Consider the following 27,495-nt stretch of genomic DNA (forward strand, 5'->3'; position numbering starts at 1 on the left):
ATTGATAAGAGGCCAGACAAGAAATTCAGGCAGGGCCTTATGGGGCCCCTGCTGCAGCAGGGGGGAGTGAAAACAAGTAACAGTATCCCTTGCTCACTCACCCCCTGAGGGTGGTGAGCTTGTTCCTTATATGGGCTGAGGGTAGGGGTGTATCCAGCAGTCGGGCCAGAGGAGGGGCTTAGGTGGTTTGCCTCCCCCCCTTTTGGTGGTGGTGAGGGCACACGTAGTACCCTGCTTTTGCTCCCGGCTCTTCAGAAATGGCGGTTGGGTTTTATTTGTCTTTTTGTATCTTGTTGCCCATAATTTGCCCCAACTGCACCGTGCACGCAGTTATTTTTAGTTCCTTATAGTTTCTTTGTATTTTGTTGCTCAGGGAGACGTTTGTCCAGGTGCAAGCACTGCAGCAAAGGGTCCCAGGTCCCAGGTCCCAGCCTGTCTCATTGTCAACTGTCAAATGAGAAAGTTTTATTTCATCATTTATTTATTTCATCATTAGGGCCTTCATCAGATATTCTCAGCCCTCTCTCCCTCTAGGACACATGAAGATCTGCATTTCTTGGCTCCATGTGGGTGGGGCCGTGTAACTGGTTTGAGCCAATAAGCTATAAGCAGAGGAGACATTGGTTGCTTGTGAGCCAGCTCACCGAGTGGGAGATGCCCAGAGCTCTCTCTCCATCTGTATCAGTGACCAAGCCACATTCCAGACAGTGACTGCTCAGTCGTCCCAGAGTGAGGACACCTGGAGCACAGCCCAGCTGACACAGGGTGGACATGAGCATGAACAAGAAGTAAACTTGGGTGTCACAAATCATTAACGACTGGGGTTGTTAATAAGCCTACCAACAGATTCAATGATCGTGCTCAGTGCTGGCAAGGGAGAGACACAACAGAAACAGAACGTAAATTCCTCTCACTCATTTAAAAAATAGTTACCCCCTTTGACTCCATCATTCCACTTATGGGAGTATAGCCAAGAATAAAAGGAAAAACATAATATGGGGAAAAGCTTTATAGTCAAAGTACAGACTAATGGCCCAAAGCATTGCTTTTGTCAAACTGACATCCATTTCAATCCTGGCATTACCCCTTGCCAGCTGTGTGACCTTGGGTGATTTATTTAACTGTCTAAACCTTTGTTTCTTGATCTGTATGATGGGGGAGTTAATATTTCCTTACCTCACAGGGCTACTCAAAGATAAATTATATACTGTCTGTAAAAACTTTAACAAGAAACCAAGTATACAGTACGTAACACACATCTGCAGAGCCACACAAACACACACACACAAATGTTACTTTGTTCATTACACTAGGGAAAAATTGGATACAACCAAATGAGCAACAAAAAAGGAACAATGAAAGATAGTAAGCCCACAAAATGGATATGATACAATCCTGAGAAAATGTTTATGTGATAACATTAATTCTAAAAGAATTGATTACACAAATATAGTCACAATTATGTATAAATAACGAACAGAAAAAAATCATGAAAGGAAATATATCAAGATCATAATGAGTGTGTTTGGGAAGTGAAATTGGTGGGGTTTTTCCCCTTTTTTGTTTTCCAAATTTCCTTAATTAAGGCACATACTTGGACCAGAAAAGCAGACTCCTCTAGTCTTGAATCCCAGCCCCCAACTCATTAGCTGTGTGACACTGGACTAGTTATGTAACCTCTCTGGACAGGGTTCCTTACATGTAAAATGGAAACATATGCTTATCTCATGGTGCTGTTCAAAGTAAGAAATTAAAAGATCCTTTAAAGTTATAAGTATAATGCCTGGAACATAATAAACAGCCAATAAATATTATCTATTTTTATTGAAAGTATCATTGGATATTCCTTTTATAATGTTGCAAGGAAAGATATTTTAAAATCTAAGATAAAGCCTTTCATAGCAGAAGATTGCCTGTGACCTATATAGTATCCCTTCACTTGGGAAGTTCATGGTCCAGGGCAGACGTAAGGCAATGGACAAGCAGGTCAGGGGCACAGCATAAAGTACAAAGAGATCAGCTCCCAGGTTAAGAAAAAAGAGATGGCCCAAATGCTGTCCCAAGAAAGGCACTTGGCTTGCAACGGCCATCTCCCCAAGGTCAGGGCCAGCATGTCAGAAGCATGCAGAGCCCTCTCCCTGACAGCTGCCCCTGAAGCAGCTGGCTCACCCCCATGATGGATGGGAATTACAGCCATTTTCAAGAGACTAACAGAAGGCAGGCCTTGTCCTGAGCTATAACAACAGTAGTAAAGTTCTAAGGAGACCAAAGGGTGCCCACAACCACACACTTCCCCCAGCTGTGGCTGCAGTAATTATGACAGTGACAGCTGGGCAGCCCAGGGACATGACTAGAATAGGCCAAGGCATGGGCATATGGTGCTGCTGGTGGGTAAGGCCAGCCCTCCCCTCCCTCCCCGGCTGCCCAAGTTCAGCCCGCATCCTCAGGCCTGACTGTCAAGAGGCCTTGAAAGAGACCACCAGGGCACCAAGGGTGCAGGCACGGGGGTGGGGGTGAGGGGCTGGAGGGGTTGGACCCACCATGGCTTCACGGTACCCGGGGCCAGACACACAATTGCGAGCTCAGTCCGAAATGGCAGTGACATGCTCCAGAACTCACTCCTGCCAAGTGTGTTCTGACTCCCGGGCCCTCCACACTGGGCCATGTTACCAGAACATGCTCTAGTCATCCCTCCAGGGACCTGATCACTAGGTTCCTCCTGTCTGAGAAATGATCCAGAATCCCCTGCTCTCATACCGAATTAATCAATCGTCTCTCCTCTCCGACGAACATCCCTTGAATGAACATCTATTTGAGGCCATCCCTAGCACACACTTTCACAACTCTTTCTCCCCTCTAAGCTTCTTGCAAAGAGAGGCTGAATCTTCCTCATTTTAAGTTCAATCATTTATGCAATTGTTTGTTCAATAAATTGAGTACCTACAATAGGCTGTGAACCATACTAGGTACCAGCCAAGATAGACACAACATCCCAGGACTGAGTGGCCTAAACAAAGACACAACTAGAGAAACAATAAGCAAAACCTTGGGTTTAGATCATGGGTAAAGTGCTATGACATGTGGTAGGGAGACCATCAAGTCTTAAGAAAACACAGAAGGCTTCCCGAAGGAAGTGTGAGCAGGTGTTAAAGAGTGAAAAAGTAATTGTCTGTGGGGAGAAGGAGACGGCAGAGGAAAAATCAGAGAGCCTGAAAGAATAATGAGGGGCTTTGTAGGACTTTTATCATAGAGGCAAAGGTAAGTTACTTGAAGACTTTAAGCCAGAGAATGAAGCCCAGCAGAACTGGAGTCGGGAAGCAGGGGCTGGGTGTGCCCAGGCTCAGAACAAGGTCTGGAGCACAGTGGCTGTTCTGTTTGTTGACCTAAACTAAGGTAGGTAGGAGGCAAATGGGTAGTTGTGCAGGTGGCACCTTCCAGGGTTTTCCTTACCCTGTTACCCGAGACGCACATGTTCAGTCCCACAGGCAACTATCTTGGGCGTCAACTCTCTGGACAGCTGTCAAAGAGAATCCATTTCCTACAAACATCTCCTTGCACCTTCCTTGCCCCCTGCAGTAGCAACACTCCTTGCAGAGAGGAATTTGTCAGGCTCCATGCCTCCCATCCAGGAGCAGATCACTGGGATGGCAGGGATGGTAGGTCTGCCAGCCATGGAGGGTAGCACAAATGCTGTGAGGACTCCTGCAGATTTGGGGAGCTGGACAAGATTCTCCCCACAGAGTTTTCTAACTCTAGTCTGTGGGTCTATATTTAATTCCTGATCTATTGGTCACTCAAGCCCTGTGTTTACACAGCTAAATGCCTCTCTTCCTATTGACACAATGCCAATAAGGAGGGATGAATTGGGCTTCTCCACCTTGAAGCACCTCACGTATCCCAGACTGATTAAGCTTCCTGACTGTCTTTAGCCCCTGGCAGCTGCATGGCTCCAGCCATTCTTCCCAGTGAGCCTCACCTCTGTTAATTAAGGACTGCCATAGTGGGGAGATTACATAGCAAATCCTAAATATTTGCCCCAAATCTCAGCTCCCAAATTCCCAAGAGTCTTCTGAAAATTGAAAGATAATTGTTTATCAGCAGGGTTTCTATCTTTCTGCTTACAAAATTACTACCTGCTCATTATAGAAAATGTTGAAACACACACTCACACAAGAAAATAAAAATCACCCATGACCCCTCCATTCAGACATAAACGCTGATAACTTCTAAATGCATATTCAGGTTTCTTCTGGGTATGTATATATATGCTTCAACTGTAATATCCATTTCACCTAACATACTGGGACTATAGTCATGCTAGTAAATTATTTTCTACAATGTGACTGTTAACCACCACATAATTTTCTACTGTGTAGATGTCCAGTACTTTAACCAATCATCTGTTGTACCCAATTTTACGATAACTGTTATAATCAATACTGTAATGGACATCCTGGAAATAAGTCCTTGAAATGAATTTCATTAGATTTCATTAGAATAAACATATGGATGAGAATAACTTGTCAAAAGAGATTTTCTTTTCAACACTTTGGTTATATATTGTGAAATCACACTTTAGAAATGCATTATTTTATTATTTCACCAACAGAATAATCCCTATACCACTATTTGATATGCCAATTGTCAGTACTATCATTTGAAAGAAACATCATCTACAAATAGATGGAGAGATATACCATGTTCTTGGATTGGAAGAATCAACATTGTGAAAATGACTCTACTACCCACAGCAATCTACAGATTCAATGAAATCCCTATCAAACTACCACTGGCATTTTTCACAGAACTAGAACAGAAAATTTCACAATTTGTGTGGAAACACAAAAGACCCCGAATAACCAAAACAATCTTGAGAAAGAAAAATGGAGTGGGAGGAATCAGGCTCCCTGACTTCAGACTATACTACAAAGTGACAGTAATCAAGACAGTATGGTACTGGCACAAAAACTGAAATAAAGATCAATGGAACAGGATAGAAAGCCCAGAGGTAAACGCACAAACATATGGTCACCTTACCTCTGATAAAGGAGGCAGGAATGTACAGTGGGGAAAGGACAGCCTCTTCGATAAGTGGTGCTGGGAAAACTGGACAGCTATATGTAAAAGAATGAAATTAGAACACTCCCTAACACCATACACAAGAATAAACTCAAAATGGATTAAAGACCTAAATGTAAGGCCAGACACTATCAAACTCTTAGAGGAAAACATAGGCAGAACACTCTATGACATAAATCACAGCGAGATCCTTTTTGACCCACCTCCTAGAGAAGTGGAAATAAAAACAAAAATAAACAAATGGGACCTAATGAAACTTCAAAGCTTTTTCACAGCAAAGGAAACCATAAACAAGACGAAAAGACAACCCTCAGTATGGGAGAAAATATTTGCAAATGAAACAACTGACAAAGGATTAATCTCCAAAATTTATAAGCAGCTCATGCAGCTCAATATCAAAAAAACAAACAACCCAATCTAGAAATGGGCAGAAGACCTAAATAGACATTTCTCCAAAGAAGATATACAGATTGCCAACAAACACATGAAAGAATGTTCAACATCATTAATCATTAGAGAAATGCAAGTCAAAACTAAAATGAGATATCATCTCACACCCGTCAGAATGGCCATCATCAAAAAATCCACAAACAATAAATGCTGGAGAGGGTGTGGAGAAAAGGGAACCCTCTTGCCCTGTTGGTGGGAATGTAAATTGATACAGCCACAATGGAGAACAGTATGGAGGGTCCTTAAAAATAGAACTACCATATGACCCATCAATCCCACTACTGGGCGTATACCCGGAGAAAACCATAATTCAAAAAGAGTCATGTACAAAAATGTTCATTGCAGCTCTATTTTTAATAGCCAGGACATGGAAGCAACCTAAGTGTCCATCAACAGATGAATGGGTAAAGAAGATGTGGCACATATATACAATGGAATATTACTCAGCCATAAAAAGAAATAAAATTGAGTTATTTGTGGTGAGGTGGATGGACCTAGAGACTGTCATACAGAGTGAAGTAAGTCAGAAAGAGAAAAATAAATACTGTATGCTAACACATATATATGGAATCTAAAAATATGGTCATGAAGAACCTAGGGGCAAGACAGAAATAAAGACACAGACCTACTAAAGAATGGACTTGAGGATACAGGGAGGAGGAAGGATAAGCTGGTACAAAGTGGGAGAGTGGCATGGACATATATACACTACCAAACATAAAATAGATAGCTAGTGGGAAGCAGCCTCATAGTACAGGGAGATCAGCTCGGTGCTTTGTGACCACCTCGAGGGGTGAGATAGAGATGCAAGAGGGAAGAGATATGGGGACATATGTATATGTATAACTGATTCACTTTGTTATAAAGCAGAAACGAACACACCATCGTAAAGCAATTATACTCCAATAAATATGTTTAAAAAGCAAAAAAAAAGAAACATCATCATCTCCATCATAATCATCTCCACTACCACCATCATTAATATCATCATCATCATCATGTTGCAACGAATTAATACTTATCTAGAACTTTCAATGTTCCTGGCACTGAGCTAAATGCACTGCATATATCATTTCTTTTAATGGTAACTCCTTAATCTAGTGAGGTTGAACTTACATTCATTGGCCACTGTGATCCCTCATTTTAAAATTTCCTGCTAATTTTCTTTGTACATTTTCTCTTATATGTTTGTCATTTAATTATTGATTTGTAAGTACTCATATAATGATGATACTAAATGCTTTTGTTGCAAAAAAATTTCCTCCAGATTGTGGTCTAATATTTAGTTTTGTTTATGATCATTTTGATATAAAGAATTCTGTCACTTTGTAGTAGTCAAATCTATCAGTCTTTTATTTTATGGACTATGCCTTTATATATACTCTTAGAAAGTACTTGCACACCATTGACCTCAAATAAATATTCATGTGTTTTCTTAAAATCTTTCTATGGTTTCAGATTTCATATTTAAATATTTTCTCAATCTGAAATTTTTTTAGTTCCTGTTGTGCTGCAAAGATCTTTTATCTTTTCACATGGTAAGCAAATTGACCCAATTTGACTTACTGAATTCTTCATCTTTTCCCCAGTGATTTGAAATGTCACCTTTATCTTATATGAAATTCATATTTATATGGGCCTGCTTCTGTTTTTTTGTACTGTTTCATTGATTTATCTGTCTACCCCTACAATTAAACCAGACTTTTGAATATACAGTAGCACCCCCTTATCCACAGTTTTGCTTTCCGCGGTTTCAGTTACCTGCGGTCAACTGTGGTCTGAAAATATTAAAGAAAAAAATTCCAAAAATGAATAATTCATTAAGTTTTCAATTGCATGTTGTTCCGAGTAGCGTGATGAAATCTGTCTTTCTCCATCCTGCCCAGGATGTGAATCATCCCTTTGTCCGGCATATCCCTCCCACCCAACGGTCACTTAGTAGCCAGCTCCATTATCAGATCAACCATGTTGGTATCGCGGTGTTTGTGTTCAAGTAACCCTTATTTTACTTAATAATGGCGCAAGAGTGGTGGTGCTGGCAATTCAGATACTCCAGAGAGAAGCCATAAAGTGCTTCCCTTAAGTGAAAAGGTGGACGTTCTCAACTTAATAAGGAAAGAAAAAACTGTTTGCTGAAAAAAGACATTTTTTTCTTTTTTTTTTCTTTCTTATGAAAAACAAGATTCATAAGATCTACGGTGAGAACAAATCTATCACGAAATTGTGAAGGAGGAAAAAGGAATTCATGCTAGTTTTGCTGTCACATCTCAGACTGCAAAAGTTATGGCCACAGTGCATGATAAGTGCTTAGTTAAGATGGAAAAGGCATTTAATTTTTTTAAATAAATTTACTTATTTATCTATTTATTTTTGGTTGCATTGGGTCTTTTTTGCTGTGTGCGGGCTTTCTCCAGTCGCAGCAAGCGGGGGCTACTCTTTGTTGCCGTGTGTGGGCTTCTCATGGTCGTGGCTTCTCTTGCTGCAGAGCACGGGCTCTAGGCACGCGGGCTTCAGTAGTTGTGGCACACAGGCTCAGTAGTTTGGCTCACGGGCTTAGTTGCTCTGTGGCATGTGGGATCTTCCCTGACCAGGGATTGAAACCATGTCCCCTGCATTGGCAGGTGGACTCTTAACCACTGCACCACCAGGGAAACCCAAGGCATTTAAATTTGTACAAGATATTTTGAGAGAGAAAGAGACCACATTCACACAACTCATTACAGTATATTGTTATAACTGTTCTATTTTATTGATTATTGTTAAGAACCTCTTACTGTGCCTAATCTATAACTTAAACTTTATCCTAGGTATGTAGGTATAGGAAAAAACATAGTATATTTACGGTTTGGTACTAACAGTGATTTCAGACACGCGCTGGGAGTCTTGGGACATATTCTCACGGGTAAGTGGGGGCCACTGTATACAAAGTTACAAGTACGTCATTGCTTGTTGCTTACTCAAGTCTTTCAAGTCCCTCCTCATCCTTCTATATTTTTCAAAATGTTCTTGGCATTCTGAAGTTCCTGATGAATTTCATAATAATTTTATAAAGCACTACCCCCTCCAAAGTTCCACAGGTATTTTGATTTGGATTCCATTAAACTTCTAGGTACTATAGAGATAATTGATAACTTTATATTTCTTTTTAATTTTAATTCAATAGCATGACACAATTTTCCATTTTCAGCCCTTATTCTTTTTTCATCACATTTCTACACATTTCTTGTGAACTTTATCTTAGACATTTATGTTTGGGTTGCTATTGTGAATGGTATTTTTTAATATCATTATATCACTGGTATGTAGAAAAACTATAACTTTTTATTTATGTGTTTACTTTGACCAAACTTTATTCTGGATTCACTAAACAGTGTAGTAATTTTTCAGTGTATTCCCTTGGCTTCTCCAGCTACATAATTCTATCACCCATAAATGACAATAACTGTGTCATCTACTTTCAAACAGTCATCTCTCTTATTTTTTATTCTTGTTTTATTCCATTGGCCATAATTTAAAGAACTGTGTTAAATATGGCAGGGATTGTGAGAATTCTCATTTAAATAGAAATGCCTCTAGTTTTTCATTCTAAAATGTGATTCAGCTGTTATTTTGGAAGTGAAAGCATCTTTCTTGATAAAGAAGGTTTAATTTCTATTATACTCATAGATATTAGCTTTGGATTTTGTCTCTTGGGAATGGGTGTCGAATTTTATTATAAATTATTTCAATAGGAGATGTATGTAAATTTTCTCTTTTGCTATATTAATATATTTAAATACTTAATTATCCTTGAATCTCTTAATGGGAAAAAACTTATTTAATCAGACAATACTAGTAATTTGCTCTCCTGACAAATTTTTTCATCATATTTTATTTAATATTTTCATATTATACTCAAAAGTGAGTTACCCTTTTCTGAACTGTCTTTGCCCAGCTATGGTATTAGAGTTACCATAGCTTCTTAAAATAAACTGGGTAGTGTTTTTAGGGGTTACTATGCTCTAAAACTGTTTATGTAAAAAATACACTTCTGATAAAAGCATCTTGTGTTTGCTCGTTGTTGGAAGTAAAGTTTTGATAATTTTTAAACATTTCTATTTTATTCATTTGTGCAAGAGTCCTATAGTCTTGGATATTTTTTTGTAATAAAGATTTGATTACTCTCATCTTATATTCTCCATATTCTCTGTGCTGTACAATATACACTTATAGCTTATTTTATACATAATAGTACCTCTTAATCCCCTACCCCTATATTGCCCCTCCTCCCTTTCCCTCTCCACACTGGTAACCACTAGTTTGTTCTCTATATCTGAGTCTATTTCTTTTTTGTTATATTCAGTAGTTTGTTGTATTTTTTAGGTTTCACATGTAAACGATATCATTGCAGTATTTGTCTTTCTCTGTCTGACTTATTTCACTTAGTATAATGCCCTCCAAGTCCATCCATGTTGTTGCAAATGGTAAATTTTCATTCTTTTTTATGGCCGAGTAATATTCCATATATTCCATGTATATATGTGTGTGTGTGTATATATGTGTATGTGTGTGTGTGTGTGTGTGTGTGTGTGTGTGTGTGTGTGTGTGTGTGTGTATATATATATATATATATATATATTTGACCAAAAAGTTCATTTGGGTCTTTCCATAAGATGTTATGGTGTATATATATATAAAACCATATGTTGTGATATATATATCACATCTCCTTTATGCATTCATCTCTTGATGGACATTTAGTTTGCTTCCATATCTTGGCAATTGTAAACAATGCTGCTATGAACATTGGGATGATTGTATCTTTTCAAATAGAATGAACATACTACCGAAGGCAAACTACAGATTCAATGCAATCCCTATCAAAATACCAATGGCATTTTTCACAGAACTAGAACAAATAATTTTAAAATTTGTATGGAAACACAAAAGACCCCAACAGCTAAAATAATCTGGAGAAAGAACAGAGCTGGAGGAATCACACCCCTGACTTCAGACTATACTGCAAAGCTACAGTAATCAAAACAGTATGATACATGTACAAAAACAGACATATAGATCAATGGAACAGAATAGAGAACCCAGAAATTAACCCACATACTAATGGTCAATTAACCTATGACAAAGGAGGCAAGAATATACAATGGAGAAAAGACAGTCTCTTCAGTAAGTGGTGCTGGGAAAACTGGACAGCTACATGTAAAAGAATGAAATTGGAACATTCTCTAACACCATACACAAAAATAAACTCAAAATGGATTAAAGACCTAATGTAGGACTGAAAACCATAGAAATCCTAGAGGAAAACACAGGCAGAACACTCTTTAACACAAATCATAGCAACATTTTTTTGAATCTGGAAATAAAAGCAAAAATAAAAGCATTTATTAGTCATTAAGTACAGTACCTGAGAAATATGAAACTGCCAATTGTACTTAAAATGAAATATGTGGATAAATGAAATGTGTTAATATATGTTAACATTTTTAGGTCTGCTGAATGATACAGAATGTTACATGAGCTCCAGCTAATGCACAAGGATTTTTATATACTCAGCTCATTTATAAACTTGGACCTCATATTCAATTTCATTGGTCTCATTTTGTATTTATGGAAATAGTACCACACCATTTTGATATTTGTTGCTTAATAATAAAAAAGATATGTCAATACATTTAATTCCCTCCCCATTGACCCCCATTGGTCTTTATTCAAAGTTTTGGTTTTATCCTTCCACTTTTATTTTTCCAACTAAACTTTAAATTAATTTGTCAATTTCAAAAAGGAAGTAAGGAGGGGAGAGATGGGGAAGGAAGAAATTATATCAGAGTCTTAACTGGCATTGTTTTAATGGTAAAAGTAGTTTAGCAGAGCAGCCTTCCCTGCTCTCCTTAACTAATGTCGGCATCTCCATCTTTCACGTTCTTCCCCTGGTTTTCTTTGTGGTCTCTATCAATACTTGACATTCCATTATGCACTGGTTGGGTTTTACATGCTATTGTCCATCTCCCCAGCTGAAATATATGCTCCATGAAGGCAGGGACTCTCTCCTGAGCATCACTGTAATTTTAGTGCCAGCCATGAGGTGTGTACTCAACAAATATTTCTTAATCAGGTGCTTGATGCTCAGTTTTTAGTTGATTATCTTCAGTTTTTCAAGAATATAAATATATCATCTGCAAATAGTGACATATACACCTTTTCCTTTTCGACTTTTATCTAATGTCATTTTCCTATCTAATTATACTGCCTAACAACTTCATAATTATACTAAATAACAGCAACAATTGAGCACATACTTATCACGTTACTGATTTTAAAGAGCTTTTTTAGTATCTCACCTGGTGCTAGCTATCACTTGAGATAGACATTTGTTAATCGTGTTAAGGAAGAATACTTCTTTACCTATTTTACTGAGAAAATTCAGTAGAAGCATTTAAATTTTTTTTAATGTTAAGTAATAGTAGTGATAGAATACACCCTTGCCTTGTTACTCATTTTGTTGTAAATGTTTTGATTGTTTTGCCATTAAGCGCAATGTCAGCTATTGTTTTTAACACGTGTATTTATTTTGCCTGTGTTAACAAGAATACTCTTTATTTCATAGATGTTCGTTGAAGGTTGAAAAGAAAGGGGAGTACCTGGGCTTACAACTAATTGAGGTGTTTCTTTACCAAAGTTTTAAATTTACACCACAATTACTTGCCTATTTAGCTTTTCTTTTTCATCAAGGTCAATCTTCATATTGGGTTGGCCAAAAAGTTCGTTTGGGGTTTTCTTGCATCAGTAAGATGTTACAAAAAACCCTGAATGAACTTTTTGGCCAATCCAATATTTCCCTGTAAAATTATCAATTTCATCCATGTTGTCATCTAGTTTTTAATATCAGAATTTTACACAGTAGTCTCTTCTAAGTCTTTCAAGTCTCTGTGTTTGAGATCCTTTTCCTTTCTCCTTGTTAATATTGTGCTTTAATTTTTTTTTTCTTATTTAGGCTTGCTAGAATTTTAGCTATTTTACTATATTTTAATCTAGCTCTTAGTCAATTGTTTTTCTGGTTCCTAATTCATCAAATTTCAGCTTTTATTATTGTTAATGTTGTTTTCTATTTTGCTTGGGTTTAATTTGTTGCTTTTTAATCAACTTTTTGAGTTGAATCCTTAATTAGCTTATTTTCCTTTTTGTTTTCCTGATTCTTAAAAGGTAAACAATATGAATTTTTTTCTCGGTGCAGGACTAAAAGGAAGATATTCTGCAATTGCAGTTTTGATTTTATCTTCAGCCCAAGGGTTTTGTTTTACTTTGCTTCTGAAGACAAGTATCATTGTTTTAAATTCTAAATGGTTAGGTACAGAGGGCATTTTTCTATTGCTATCTGATACTATTTTTTAATTTTTTTTTTTTTTTTTTTTTGCTGTGGGCCATTTTTTAAAGTCTTTATTTAATTTGTTACAATATTGCTTCTGCATTTTATGTTTTGGTTTTTTGGCCCCCGAGGCATGTGGGATCTTAGGTCCCTGACCAGAGATTGAACCCGCAGCCCCTGCATTGGAAGGCAAAGTCTTAATCACTGGACCACCAGGGAAGTCCCTGATACTATTTTTTAAATGGTCAAAGAATGTAACTTGTAGTATATCTACTTTTTAAAGTCTACTGACATTTTGATGGCCAAGTTTGTGTTCAATGAGAAGAGAATGCGTTCACCTGCAGAGGTCAAGGCTTTTGGTGTGGATTTCAAAGTTCAGACTGAACACCTCTTTGGTTTGCTTGGTGGCTCAAGGACTAAGAAATGTGCATTCATTAGGCTCCATCATCACAGTTGTGCTTTTGTTCATTTCTCCCTATTCCTTTGTATAATTTAGTACTTTGTAATTTTGGGCATAACCATCCATGACAGTTACTCATTGTTTTGAATTGTGACTTACATCACTCTGGGACTCTTTACACCCATTTTCTAAACCTTTTATTTATTATGACTTTATTGTTTAGAGGAGTTTTAAGTTTACATCAAAATTGAGGAGAATATACAGAGATTTCCCATATGCCCCCTGCCTCCACACATGCATTATCAACATCCCCCACCAAAGTTGTACATTTGTTACAATTGAAAACCCTACACTGACACATAATAATCACCCAAACCCCATAGCTTACATTATGGTTTATGCTTTATGTTGTACATTCAAGGAGTTTGGACAAATGTATAACAACATGTATCCATTATTTTGGTATCACATAGAATATTTTCACTGCCCTAAAAATCATCTGTGCTCCTCCTATTCACCCCTCTCCTCCCCAACCCCTGGCAGTCACTGATCTTCTTCATCTCTCCATAGTTTTCCTTTTCCAGAATGTCACATAGTTGGAATAGTGCAGTATATAGCCTTTTCAGATTGGCTTCTTCACTTAGCAACATGCATTTAAGTTTCATGTATATCTTTTCATGGCTTGATAGCTCATTTCTTTTTAGCAGTTTCTTAATATTCCATTGTCTGCATGTACAACAGTTTATCCATTCACCTACTGAAGGTCATGTTGGTTGTTTCCAAGGTTTAGCAATTATGAATAAAGCTGTTATAAACATCTATGTTCAGCTTTTTGTGTAGACATAAGTCTTTAACTCCCTTGGGTAAATTCCAAGGAGTGCAATTGCTGGATTATATGGTACTATAATAATATGTTTAGTTTTGTAAGAAGCCACAAATTGTCTTCCAAAGTGGCTGTACTTTGCATTCCCAACAGCAGTAAATGAGGATTCCTGTTGCTCCATAGTCTCCTTAGAATTTGGTGTGGTCGGAGTTCCATTTTGGCTCTTCTAATAGATGTGTCCCACTTATTTTTAAAATCTTTATGTAACAGTCTTTTGTATAGTGCTGTCTGTGGCAGGCATCTTACACATATTAAGCCATTAAATCCCCACAACTATCTATGAGGTAGATATTATCCCCATTATACAAATAAGGAACTGAGGCACAGAGATTGAATAACATGTCCTAAGCCACACAGAGAGTAAATCCAGAAGTGCTCTTCAACCCAGATTCCAGAGTCTCTTTTGTTAAATCATTTTTCATTGAGATATAATTCACCCAACATAAAATTTGCCACTTCAAAGTATACAATTCAGTGAGTTTTCGTATATTCACAGCATTGTACAACCATCACCACTATCTAATTCCAGAACATTTCCATTGCTTAAAAAAAAAAACCTGTACCCATCAGCAGTAAGTCCTAACCCCCACTCCCAATGTTCCCCTTATCTGTCTCTATGTATTTGCCTGTCATGGACATTTCATATAAATAGAATCATACAGTATGTATCCAGCTTCTTTCACTTAGCATGCTTTATGGTCCATCCATGCTACAGCATGTATCAGTACTTCATTCTTTTTTATGGCTGAATAATATTTCATTGTATGGATATACCATATTTTATTTTTCCATTATCAGTTGATGGGCATTTGGGTTGTTTCTATCACAGGGCTATTATGAACAATATTTCTACGAACTTTTGTTTTTATGTGAACATATGTTTTCAAATTTCTTGAGTATATACTTTGGAGTAAAATTGCTGGGTCATATGGTAAGTCTATGTTTAACCATTTGAGGAACTGACAAACTGTTTTCCACAGCAGCTGCAATATTTTATATTCCCACTAGCAATATGTGAGACAGAATATGTGTTCTTAAGGGCTGTGCTTTATTACCAATCAGCATTAAACATTAATTTAACACATTCAGATATCATCCTTATTCTCTTCCCCATATTTTTTCATTTCATTACTGTTGGTTTTTTGATTGGTGACCTGTAGAAATTTAAATAATATATTAAAAGTTCTACTTCTGTTTTATCAATGTTTGATGTTGTGTCTTTGTAAAGTCGAGACATCATGGTGTAACTCTTCTTTCTACATCTTCTTCCCCCCTCCACCCACACACATACCTCCACAACCTGCCTTCAGTTAGCTACTTTGTAACTTTACATTGTCAAGGAAGGTGATGTTTAGACTTTCATCTTGCAGTCAGTTAAGCCTTCCATACTTTGTCCTTAGGCTGACCTTAAAACCTGAAAAATACTAATCAGTATTATTGCTATATAACTATTCTGTGCTGGTCATGGAATATGCTAAAATTCCATTTCCTTCTCAGAAAATCAATGTCATGACTCCTGGGCCATTCAGAGAAGAATATGCCTAGCATTAAAGTCAAATGGAGTCTTATTAATTTGCATCAATTGTTTAAATAATAGAGCAATTTAGTTCACATCATATACAAGACATTCTTACAAAGTTTCATTGATCTGTATGTCTGTTTTGGTGCCAATACCACACCGTTTTGATTACTGTAGTTTTGTAGTATTGTCTGAAGTCTGGAAGGGTTATGCCTCTGATATCACTTATATGTGGAATCTAAAAAAAAAAATACAAATGAATCTATACACAAAACAGAAACAGATCCACAGACATAGAAAATAAACTTATGGCTACCAAAGGGGAAAAATGGGGAGGGGAGGGAAATTAGGAGTATGGGATTAACAGATACAAACTACTATACATAAAATAGAAAAGCAACAAGGATTTAGTGTATAGCATAGGGAAGTATATTCAATAACTTGTAATAACCTATGTTGGAAAATAAGCTGAAATAATCCAAAAATATATATATATATTTCTGAATCACTTTGTTGCATACCTGAAACTAACACAATACTGTAAATCAACTATACTTCAATTTAAAAAAAAAATCAAAAATCAAAAATAACTTTTGTGCTTCAAAGGGCACAATTATGAAAATGAAAAAGCAAGGCACAGATGGGAGAAAACATTTGCAAAACAGTATCTGAGAAAGGACTTGTATCCAAAATATATAAAGAAACTATACAATGTGATTAAAAAATAAAAATGAGCAAAAGACTTGATAGCTATTTCACAAAAGAAGATGTACAGGTGGCAAATAAGCATGTGAAAAGATGCTCAGTATTATTCGTCTTTAGGGAAATGGTAACTAAAACTACAGTGAGACACCATTATACACCTATTAGAATAACTTTAAAAAGTACCAAGTGCTGCCAAGAATATAAAGCAACTGGAATTCTTGTGCATTGCTGATGGAGGTACAAAATGGTACAGTCACTTTGGAAAATAGCCTGGCAGTTTCTCTGAAAGTTAAACATACTTTCACTATATGATGCAGCTATTCTGCTCCTAGGTATTTACTCAAGAGAAATAAAACCATTAATTCACACAAAACCTAATACACAAATGTTCAGAGAAGCTCTATTCTTAAAATTAAAAAGCTGGAAACAACCTGAATGGCCCCATCTGGTGAGCAGATAAGCACAGGATGCTACATACAGTGGAATACTATACAGCAATAAAAAGGAAGGCACTGCTCACAGTATTAGATAAACAATATCGATGAGTCTCAAAAACATTATGCTAAAGGAAAGAAGCCACAAAAGACTACATATTGCATGATTCTCTATCCATGAAATTCTAGCAAAGGAAAAGGAGTGGAGGAAAGGGGGGTGGCTGCAAAGGGACAGGAGAGATTTTTTTGGAGTGACAGAAAAGTTCTGAATCATGATCGTGCATATATCAAACTTATCAATTACAAGATAAAATACGGAAACTTGGATTATATGTAAATTTACTTCAGTAAAGCTAATTTTCTAAAAGGTTGCTTAGCCGATAAACTTTCTTAAGCCCTTCAACCAACCTCCACTTTCAAGTGATGGTTCAACTGAGTATGGAATTTCAGGTCAAATAGTATTTTCTCCTGCAAACATTGAAGGCATTATCTTCTAAAATCCAGTGTTGCTTATCCTATGAGGTGACGTTTTCCTCTTTCTTTAAAATTTTATGATAATGATATTAACAAACCCTTGCTGAGAGTTTACAGTGTTCTAAGTCCTGTTCTATGTACAATATTCCCAGTGCCTTGAAATTTCTCAGTGATAAATCTAGTTACAATGTCTTTTTCATTACTGTTCTGAGTACTCAGAGAACTTTTCCAATATAAAGACCACTATCCTTTGGGGGGAAGTTTCTTCTCTTGTTTCCTGTCCTTTTTTTTTTTTTTTTTTGTCTCAGCATCTTCTATTCTTCTCTATTAGTACTTCCAGTAATAAGGATTAGACCTCTTGAGGATTGATCCTTTATTTCTTCTACCTCTTATTTTATACTTCCTTCTCTTTCCAGAATTTTTATTGCTTCTTTTATTTTACAATCATGTTTTTAATCTCTAAGATACTTCTTGTTTTCTGAGTGATCCTTTTCCCTAAGCTACTGTTCTTGTTCTTTGAATGTAACATCTTGAATGTTGCTGAATGTGTTTTTAGAGTATTTTATTTTGTTCTGCTTTTTATTTTGGTCTTCCTCTTTTATCAGCTACACACACACACACACACACACACACACACACACACACACACAGGGATACTTGGTTGTCTATTCACATATAAGGATAAGATAGTTGGGTAAGTTTCCTCTGGCGTTGAATTAGCAAGACAAGTTCCTCCTTGCCTCACTGCAGAGTGATTTCTGACTGGGAGTTGAGAAGCAGGAAATGGCAGGGCAATTTGTGTGCCTGGCATTGGATTAGGTGAGGAGGGTGTTGGGGAGAAGACCATAATACTTACCAAAATGAGAATAGTTTAGTTGGTCCCAGACATTATTATTCAAAGAAGACTTAGCATTTCCCAGATCATACATTCTTTTTATTTGTTTGTTGTTGATTGGTATAAAGCCATCCTTCAACCCTCCCCTAGAAATAAATTCCAGCAACCTGAACTCAGCTCAGCATGTAGAAGTGGGGGAGGGCTCATGTTATGAACCAGTTCCCTATGCTGTGCACTGACTTCCAATTATACCCCTGTTTCTAGACCAACTTCCATCTGCTGTCTTCTGACTGACAGTCTATACTGAACCAGGGATCCCTAAGGCCACCTAGCCCCCACCTCCTCTGCAGCCCTCTTGTTTCATCTTCTGGTCTTCACTGTTCTCCAATTATGTCATCCACAAGCCTACTCCTATCCACTCATGATCATTCAGAATGTGTTTTCCTCCTGGTTGAAGACCTTCTCCCTGCTGCCTGCTCCCTTTTATTCTTCTTTCTATAGGAGTTTTTGGTTTGTTTGTTTGTCATTTGTTTGTTTGTACTTCTATCTGTTCATCACCACAGGATCTTAGAAAGCACGAAGTGTAACCAGCTCTGTACCTCCTCTTCACCCTTCATCTTTTGCTCATCGCAACCACTCCTGCTAATGGAATCCACTGCCATAGCCCTGTATTAGGTTGCTAGGATGAAACTTTTTTTTTGACCACGCCATGTGGCATGCAGGATCTTAGTTCCTGACCAGGGATTGAACCCATGCCCCCTGCAGTGGAAGTGCAGAGCCCTAACCACTGGATACCAGGGAATTCCCTGGGATGAAACATTCTTAAATGTTCTATGATCATTTTAAAGACACTAAAACCATTTGTGTATTTTTCACAAGTTCTACACATTTATCAAGTAAATCAAGATTAATTGTATAATAGCAAAGATGAATTATATAATAATTTTTTTCTATATCCTTATTTAATACGCTTGACTTGTCAAAGACTAGATGGTTTGTATAAATCTTTCAGTATAATTTTGGTTTTATTGACTATAATAACAACTTTAAAATTGCTTTATATATTTAGATGCTGTTGTTTGGGGCACAAAAGTTCATGACTACTGTAGCTTCACAATAAAGTGAACCTTTTATCAAGGTAAGATGACTATATTCTATTCAATTATTTAATCTTACATTTTACTTTTTCTGGTTCTAATACTGTCAATGCAGCTCTCTTTTGGTTTATATATTATTAACATATCCCTGCTAATACCTTTATTCTTATATGTTCTCTAAAAATTTACCTCTGTGTTTCTCCTAAGTGGAAAAAACTTTAATTTCAATTTATTTTTTGATCCATGAAGGAGTTCAATCCCATTCATCCGCTCAACAAATATTTATTGAACAACTACCATGTATTATATCTAATATTCAGAAGTGAACAGAACAAGCACGATTCAAGCTACTATAAATTTTTTGCATCTTATTTTCCCTAACTATTTAGTTATACAAACTGTTTGCTTCTTTGTTTACTTTACAAGTCATTACCTTTGAATTAAAAGAAGGGAAATAAGAAAGGTAGAAATGCAGTATTCATTCAATGTATTTTTTAAAAACTACTCTTAGCAAACTAGGAATAGATGTTTTTTAACCTGATGAAGAATACTGATTGAAAAACATGCCTACAAATGGTGATAGGTTGAAAGCTTCTCCTCTAAGATCAGGAACAAGACAAATGTATTCACTCTCACCACACCCATTCAACATAGTACTAGCCAGAGCAATTAAGTAAGAAAAAAATAAAGACATTCAAATCAGAAAGGAAAAGTAAAATTGTTTCTATTTGCAGATGATATGATCTTTTTTTAATTTTAGTTTATTTTTTATTTGTTTATTTTTGGCTGCATTGGGTCTTTGTTGCTGCGTGCGGGCTTCCTCTAGTTGCAGCGAACAGGGGCTACTCTTGTTGCAGAGCACAGCCTTCTCATTGTGGTGGCTTCTCTTGTTGTGAAGCACGGGCTCCAAGCATGTGGGATTCAGTAGTTGTGGCCTGCAGGCTCTAGAGTGCAGGCTCAGTAGTTGTGGCACACGGGATTAGTTGCTCTGCGGCATGTGGGATCTTCCTGGACCAGGGCTTGAACCCATGTCTCCTGCATTGGCAGGCAGATTCTTAACCACTGCACCACCAGAGAAGCCTGATATGATCTTATATATAGAAAATTCTAGACTCTACCAAAAAAACTGTTAGAACTAGTCAACAAATTCAGTAAAGTTGTAGGATATAAAATCAGCATAAAAATGAGTTGCATTTCTATACACTATCTGAAAAAGAAATAAAGAAAAATACCACTTACAATAGCATCAAAATTTTTAAATATTTAGGAACATATTTAACCAAGGAGGTGAAAGATCTGTACATCAAAAATTACAAGACATTGATGAAAGGAATGGAAGAAACAAATAAATGGAAAGATACCCTGTGTTCATCAATTGTAAGAGTCAATATTGTTAAAATATCTATACTAACCAAGCCATCTATAGATTCAATGCAATTCCTATTGAAATTCAAACAGTATTTTTTAAATTCTAATATTTTTATGGAACCACAGAAGACCCCAAATAGCCAAAGCAATCCTAATAAAGAACAAAGCTAGAGGCATCACAATTCCAACTTTCAAACTTTATAACTGTATTACACAGTTATAGTAACCAAAACAGTATGGTACTGGCAAAAAAAAAAAAAAAAAAAAGACCAATGCAACAGAATCAAGAGGCCAGAAATAAACTCGTGTTTATACAGTCAACTAATATTTGACAAGGGAGCCAACATGATATGATAGGGAAAGATAGTCTCTTCAATAAATGGTACTGGGATAACTGCATATGCATGTGCAAAAGAATGAAATTGGACCCCTATGTTATAACACTCACAAAAATTAACTTGAAATGGATTAAAGAGTTAAATATAAGACCTAAAACTGGAAAGCTAATAGAATAAAACATCAAGGAAAATCTCCTTGAAATTGGTTTTGGCAACAATTTTCTTTGATATGACACCAAAAGCACAAGCAACAAAAACACAAATAAACAAGTGGGACTACATCAAACTAAAAAGCTTCTTCACCACCACAGAAAAAAAAAAATCAACAAAAAGAAAAGGCAACATACAGAATGGGAGAAAATATTTGCAAACCACCTATCTGATAAGTGCTTAATATAAAAAATATATAAGGAACTCATACAACTCCATGACAAAAAAATCCCAAACAATGCAATTAAGAAATGGGCAGAGGACTTGAATATACCTTTTTCAAAAGAAGACATACAAATGGCCAACAGGTACATGAAAATGTGTTCAACATCACTAGTCATGAGGGAAATTTAAATCAAAACCACAAATATATACATACATACATAGAAACATGCCTATAGTAAATATATATTTGATGATTAAAACTGAGTATTTTTCTCCTTGAGATCATAAATAAAACAAGGATGTCCAATTTCACCACTTCTACCCAACATTTTACTGTAAGTTCTAGCTAGTGCAATAAAGCAAGAAAAATAAATAGAAGACAGCTAGATTATAAAGGAAAAAAATACCATTATTTTCTGATGACGTGATTGTGTAAAAAGAATATCCAAAAGAATCTATAGACAATTAGAATTAATAGAGAACTTAGCAAAGGTGCTGGAGATCAGGAAATAGAAAAAAACCAATTTTATTTCTGTATACCAGCAACAAACAGAGAAAATAAAAATTTAAAAATCATTAACATTTACATTAGTATCAAAGGGCAACAAATATCTAGAAATACATCTAACAGAAAATGTACAAGATTTCTCCACTGAAAACCACACAGTGTTATTGAGAGAAGCTAAAGAAGTTCTAAATAAATGGAAGACTTGATTTGTAAAATCACAAATCTTCCCAAATTGTTCTATAAATTTGCTACAATACCAATCAAAATCCAAGTGTGATTCTGAGTGTGTGTAATTTTATAAGCTGATTCTTAAATTCTTATGAAAAGTCAAATAGCCAAGGCAATTGGAAAGAAAAGTAAAGCTGAAGGACTCACACGGACAAATTCCTAGAAACATACACTGAACCAAGACTTAATCATAATGAAATAGAAAATTGGACCAGATTGATTACTAGACAGGAGATTGAATTAGTAATCAAAAACCTCCCAACAAAGAAAAGTCTAGGACCAAATGGCTTCACTAGTGAATTCTTCTCAAATTCTTCCAAAAAATATGAGGGAACTCTTCCAAACTCATTTTATGAGGCTAGCATTACCTTGATTAAAAAAAAAAAAAACAGGCAAGGACTCCACAAAAAAGAAAATTACAGGCCGATATCCCTGACAAACGTAGATGCAAAAAAATCCTCAACAAATTATTGGCAAGCCAAATTCAACAACACATTAAAATGATCATGCACCATAATCAAGGGGAATTTATTTCCAGGGATGCAAGGATTGTTCAACATCCACAAATCAGTCAGTTTGAGTATTTTTTAAATGAAGGGCACATGGGTGGTATACTTTCTAAGCTCTTTTTTCATGTTTCAAAATTGACAAGCTTGCCTCAGGAATGAGAGGTTGAGAGAATGTAGAATTGCGTTTTCAATTCAAAATACCTTTCATTATTATAAAGGCAGTATACGTACAGTGTAGAAAATTAGAAAATATAGATAAGTAAAAGAAAACAAAAACCATCATTTTTTCACTGTTAACAGCTTAGACTATGCCTTCGCAGGTCTTTTTCTATACACATACATGGATCTGTATGTTTATCAAAGTAAAATCATCCTGTGCACATTGTTTTATAACATGCTTTTATTCTGTAAATAAGTGTCCACCTTTTCATAGCATTAAATTATAATGTCATCTAGTGCCCAGGCTGCACTCAAATTTCCCTGATTGTCCTTTACAGATGGATTGCCTCAACTAAAGGCAATCCAGGTGGTTATTCCCTTAAATTACTTCTAATCTAGAAGAAGCCCCTTTTCTGAGGGTGGGTGGTTGAATGGATTGGGACAAATGCCATATCTTCTGGATTTGTTTGCTCACCTTCTTAGGTATCTTTATTAAGGCACTGTCTTTCTCCAAATCCCTGTAAGCATATCTGTTGAGCTCCTGTCATTTGGTGTTACAGAAGAAAATTCAGATAGAAATTTGATTCCCCACCTGCCTTCCTACTGCTTTCTAACTTATTTTGTCTAACCTTGAAGTTTAAAAAATGTCATGAGGTGCTATCTCCATGGGACCCTATTCAGTTAATTATGACCAGTATTCAGTGAACGCTTTCATCTAAAAGGTAAAGTTTTTATTGAGCTCAAAGATTCTTTCTTTCTTTCTTTCTTCCTTTCTTTTTCTTTTCCTTTCTTTCTTTCTTTCTCCCTTCCTTCCTTCCTTCCTTCCTTCCTTCCTTCCTTCCTTTCTTTCTTTCTTTCTTTCTTTCTTTCTTTCTTTCTTTCTTTCTTTCTTTCTTTCTTTCTTTCTTTCTTTCTTTCATCTTGTATGTGTGTGTATCTCTATGCCATTTCCTTCTGGAATTGTTAGCATATGTAATTTGACTCTCCTGGACTTAACCCCTGAATTTATCTCTTTATTGGTCCTCTCAATCATGTTCAGCTCTTTATTCCTTTCATAGGAAACTGTCTTCTCACTCTTGGATTTGGGAATAAAGATGAGGATGGGATTCTCAGTCTTAGCACACTACCAGAAGCACAGGTGTTATCAACCCCACCCAGCATGCACTGAGCTCTTCCCCTCGGCCAGGTCCTGTTTTACATGCTCTACAAGGATCACCTCAATGGATCTTCACTCAAGCCTATTAGGATGGGATCATGATTAACTCCATTTCACAGATGATGAAACTGAGATACCAAGTAGATTAGCAACTTGCCCAACCACATGGATAATCAGTAGTCAGACTGGAATCTAATTCCAGTCTCCTTCTCCCGGGCTGTCTGTGCTGTTAGGAACCTGGAAGGACACCAGGCTTCTAGCCTCTCAGTCCCATGGCATCCCCTCCCCTAGTGGGATCCTACTAAATCTCCTTCCAGGTAAGTTGCTCATTTGCATGCAGCCATCTGTGGACAGGTCTTCCCCTTGGTCTGGTGCTTTTTGCTCTATATTTCACAGAAATTTTCTCAAAACGTTGTAATATGACTGGCTGCCTTTTTTAGTTTCCAATATGAACACAGATTTTTTCCTATATTTACATTCCTTTGGCTATTTGAAAGGAAACCTCATGCTGAATGCACACTTGGAGGGTTTTTTGGGTTTTATCTTCCCTATCAAAATGTGAGCTCCAGTTATTTCATCTCCTTGACCAAAAGCCTTCTGGGACTACCCCACTCATAGTGAACAACATGAAACCCGTTAACTTAGAAACCAGTCCCTCTACAAACAAGCCCAGCCTGACTTTCCAATCACAGTACCCATCACTCTTGACCCTCTTCATTTTTGGAAGAAGTCAACCTATATCTGCACTCTCCCTGCCCTGGCCTCGCACCTTGGCACCATACTGCTTTCTCCATCCTTTCCCTTATCCTATCCCCGCTCCTTCCTCAGATGCTGCACAGGCATTTTGCCTCTTCACCTGCCCCCCCACACCGTGACCTCCTCTCAGTCAGGGTCCCAGCAGCAAGCAGATGGTACGCTCTGTGAGGATTCTCCAGGGAGCGTTTACCTACAAAGGGACTCATTACAAGGTGAGAAGTGCCTATAGGAGAACCTCAAGGGATGGTGTAGGAACCAGTGTCTGGACCTAAAGGAAGGAGCGAAGGAGAGGTCCCTGGGGTCTAGAAAGAGAATCCCGCATTGTCTTGAGAAGAGCAGAGACCTTCAGGCAACCACAGAGGGAGGAACCCAGCAGATTAAATACTCTGACCTCAGACTCCCCTCCAGTCTCCTGCCAGGGCTCCCCTCTGTCAGAACCCAACCAGAATCCAAATGACCTGGGACCCCTTGATATAATGCATACACATCTGCCTCCTGGGGCTGAGACCAGAGTAGAGAGGAAGAGTGAATGTGGGTGGGCATGTGGAGAGTCAGCTGCAGACTCTGTGATTTCCATTACTTAGCGTCTCTCCTTACCCACCAGCTCATGGGGGTGGGCACCATCCCTCTGCATCTCTGTACCCATGTCTAATGGCAGTTCATGTGAAGCCTGGGCTCAGTGAACTCGTGTGAGTGAGGGAGCAGTAGTGACACAACCCATCCAATGGTTTTGTTATCCTAGAAGTGGGAAAGGTTGGCCTGGGTCATCTTCATTCCCCTCTTAGTCACCAATAGCATTGATCAAGGGGTGCCGGTGGGCCACAAACAGATGTTTTTCAGCATGTGCTCCAGTGCTGGGGCTGGTGTCATCTACACTGCATTCTGAGTGGGCTATCTGGCCCAGACTCCAGCATCCTTACCTCGCACCAGCAAACACCAGCAACCAGCAGCTGACTTGCGTTATTCTCTTGTTCATTTGTTGACGCCTGCGTTCATTTATCTGTTAAGCATTCATTAAGCACCTACAGTGTATAGCAAGGGTTTCAAACTTATGTGCCTATAGAGGCCAGGCAGAGAAAGTAAGCAAAAGCAGCAGCCCTGGTTTAAGGAAATAGAGAGCAGTGCCCCTTTAAAGAGGGTGGCTCCACCCTTTCTGCAGAAAGGCACCCCCATATTGCTTTATCTTCCTCTCCCTTTCTTTTTATTTTCACAGAGAAGACAGATTTCCAGCTTGATATGAGGTCTTTTTAATCTATTTTTTATTTTATATTGGGGGTATAGTTGATTTACAATGTTGCATTAGTTTCAGGTGTACAGCGAAGTGATTCAGTTATACATGTCCATATATCCATTCTTTTATCCTGAAGTCTTTTTAAATGCCATCTATCAATTTTGTTTGTTTTCTGATTGTTTCCCTGTAGGCACCAGTTTATACCCTCTGATGTTCAGGGAACCAGAGACCAGATACCATGACACATGGAAGGACCCTACTCCCCACAAGTAACTCTAAGACAATGTGGGGAAAAGTGTCTAAAGAGAGGTAGAGAGAACACGTCATGGGAAAAATTCTTCACGCTGCTGGTGTCAAATCTCCCCATGACCAACCCACCCATGCAGCCTTGGCTCAACTGTGTCCCGACTTGGAAACTCGACTTTGGAAACACAACGTGTGAGGCTTTGTGATTTTGATTAGAATGACATCACGAGGGGACAGCCACATTCTTTCCCAAGACCAAAAAGTCCCTCTCAACAAAGGGTGAAAGAAAACCATTGTTTACTTATGCTCCATTCTTCTTAATTTCTGATATTCTTTTAGACTACTGCCAAGTCCAAATGAAAAGTTGTTCTGATGTAATAACTATAGACTTTGATCTGAACTCACCAAAGCCATTGTGAAGAATTTCAGAGCAGAACCCCTTGAGTAACGAGGCATCAAATGAATGGGAGCCTTGACTTTTTTTTAAACTTTACCAGGAAGTTGGTCTTAAGAGTGAAAATGAGCTTTTCCCCAGAAGTAAACACTTGTCACAAACACTTAAAATGACATTTTCTCTAACACTTTTTTCCTTATAAGGAGCATGGATTTCACACCTGGGAGCGGATGCATTACTGTCTCTGCCCTTTGATCATGGCCTTGGCTTCACACAGATAAACTTGGGACCAACTCCTTGATCTCACTACTCTGGGTCTGTAATTTCGGTAGGTCTTCCACGTTTCCTGGGGCAACACCTAAAATGCCTGCTGCCCTAAACCCCTTACTGGCCTGGGGTGGTTGTATAACTTGTCACACCCACTGGATCACTTGCAGGTTGAAAGGGCCATCGTTTGACCAGGAAAACAAGCATTAGCCTTGACTGTCCTGGGCCAGCTGTGCTGTAAGGCCGTCCTACCTGAAGAAAAGTGGGAGAGGCTCAATATGATGGAGACCCCTTCACACAGGATCACTATGCAGGAAAAAGGGCGGGGAATGATTAGTCATGGGTGGGCTGGCAGTGGCCTCAGGTACCCCCACTCCAGAGAAAGCAGAATAATTGCAAAGTCATGGAGACTGGGCTTGGCACCCCAATACGTGTGGGAACCCTCATCAGACTGCTGACATCCTTCTCTCCCTATAGTTTCCCTACAGGGTGACCTGAAACCCACTTGTACAGCAATATTTATGGTCTCTGTCTCTCTGTCTCTCTGTCTCTCTCTCACATGTGCTTTTTGACACTAACACGATGAATTATAGACTGTATCTAGTCTTTCCAGAAGTTTCCGTGTCAACTAATGATCTGGGCAAGGAGACGGCTGGGGAATTCTTAACCAGCTAAGAAAATGACAGCTCACCATATGGGCCACGCTCCTGAGGGCCCTGGC

This window comes from Orcinus orca, chromosome 20 (assembly GCF_937001465.1).
Source record: "Orcinus orca chromosome 20, mOrcOrc1.1, whole genome shotgun sequence".
Lineage (NCBI taxonomy): Eukaryota > Metazoa > Chordata > Mammalia > Artiodactyla > Delphinidae > Orcinus > Orcinus orca.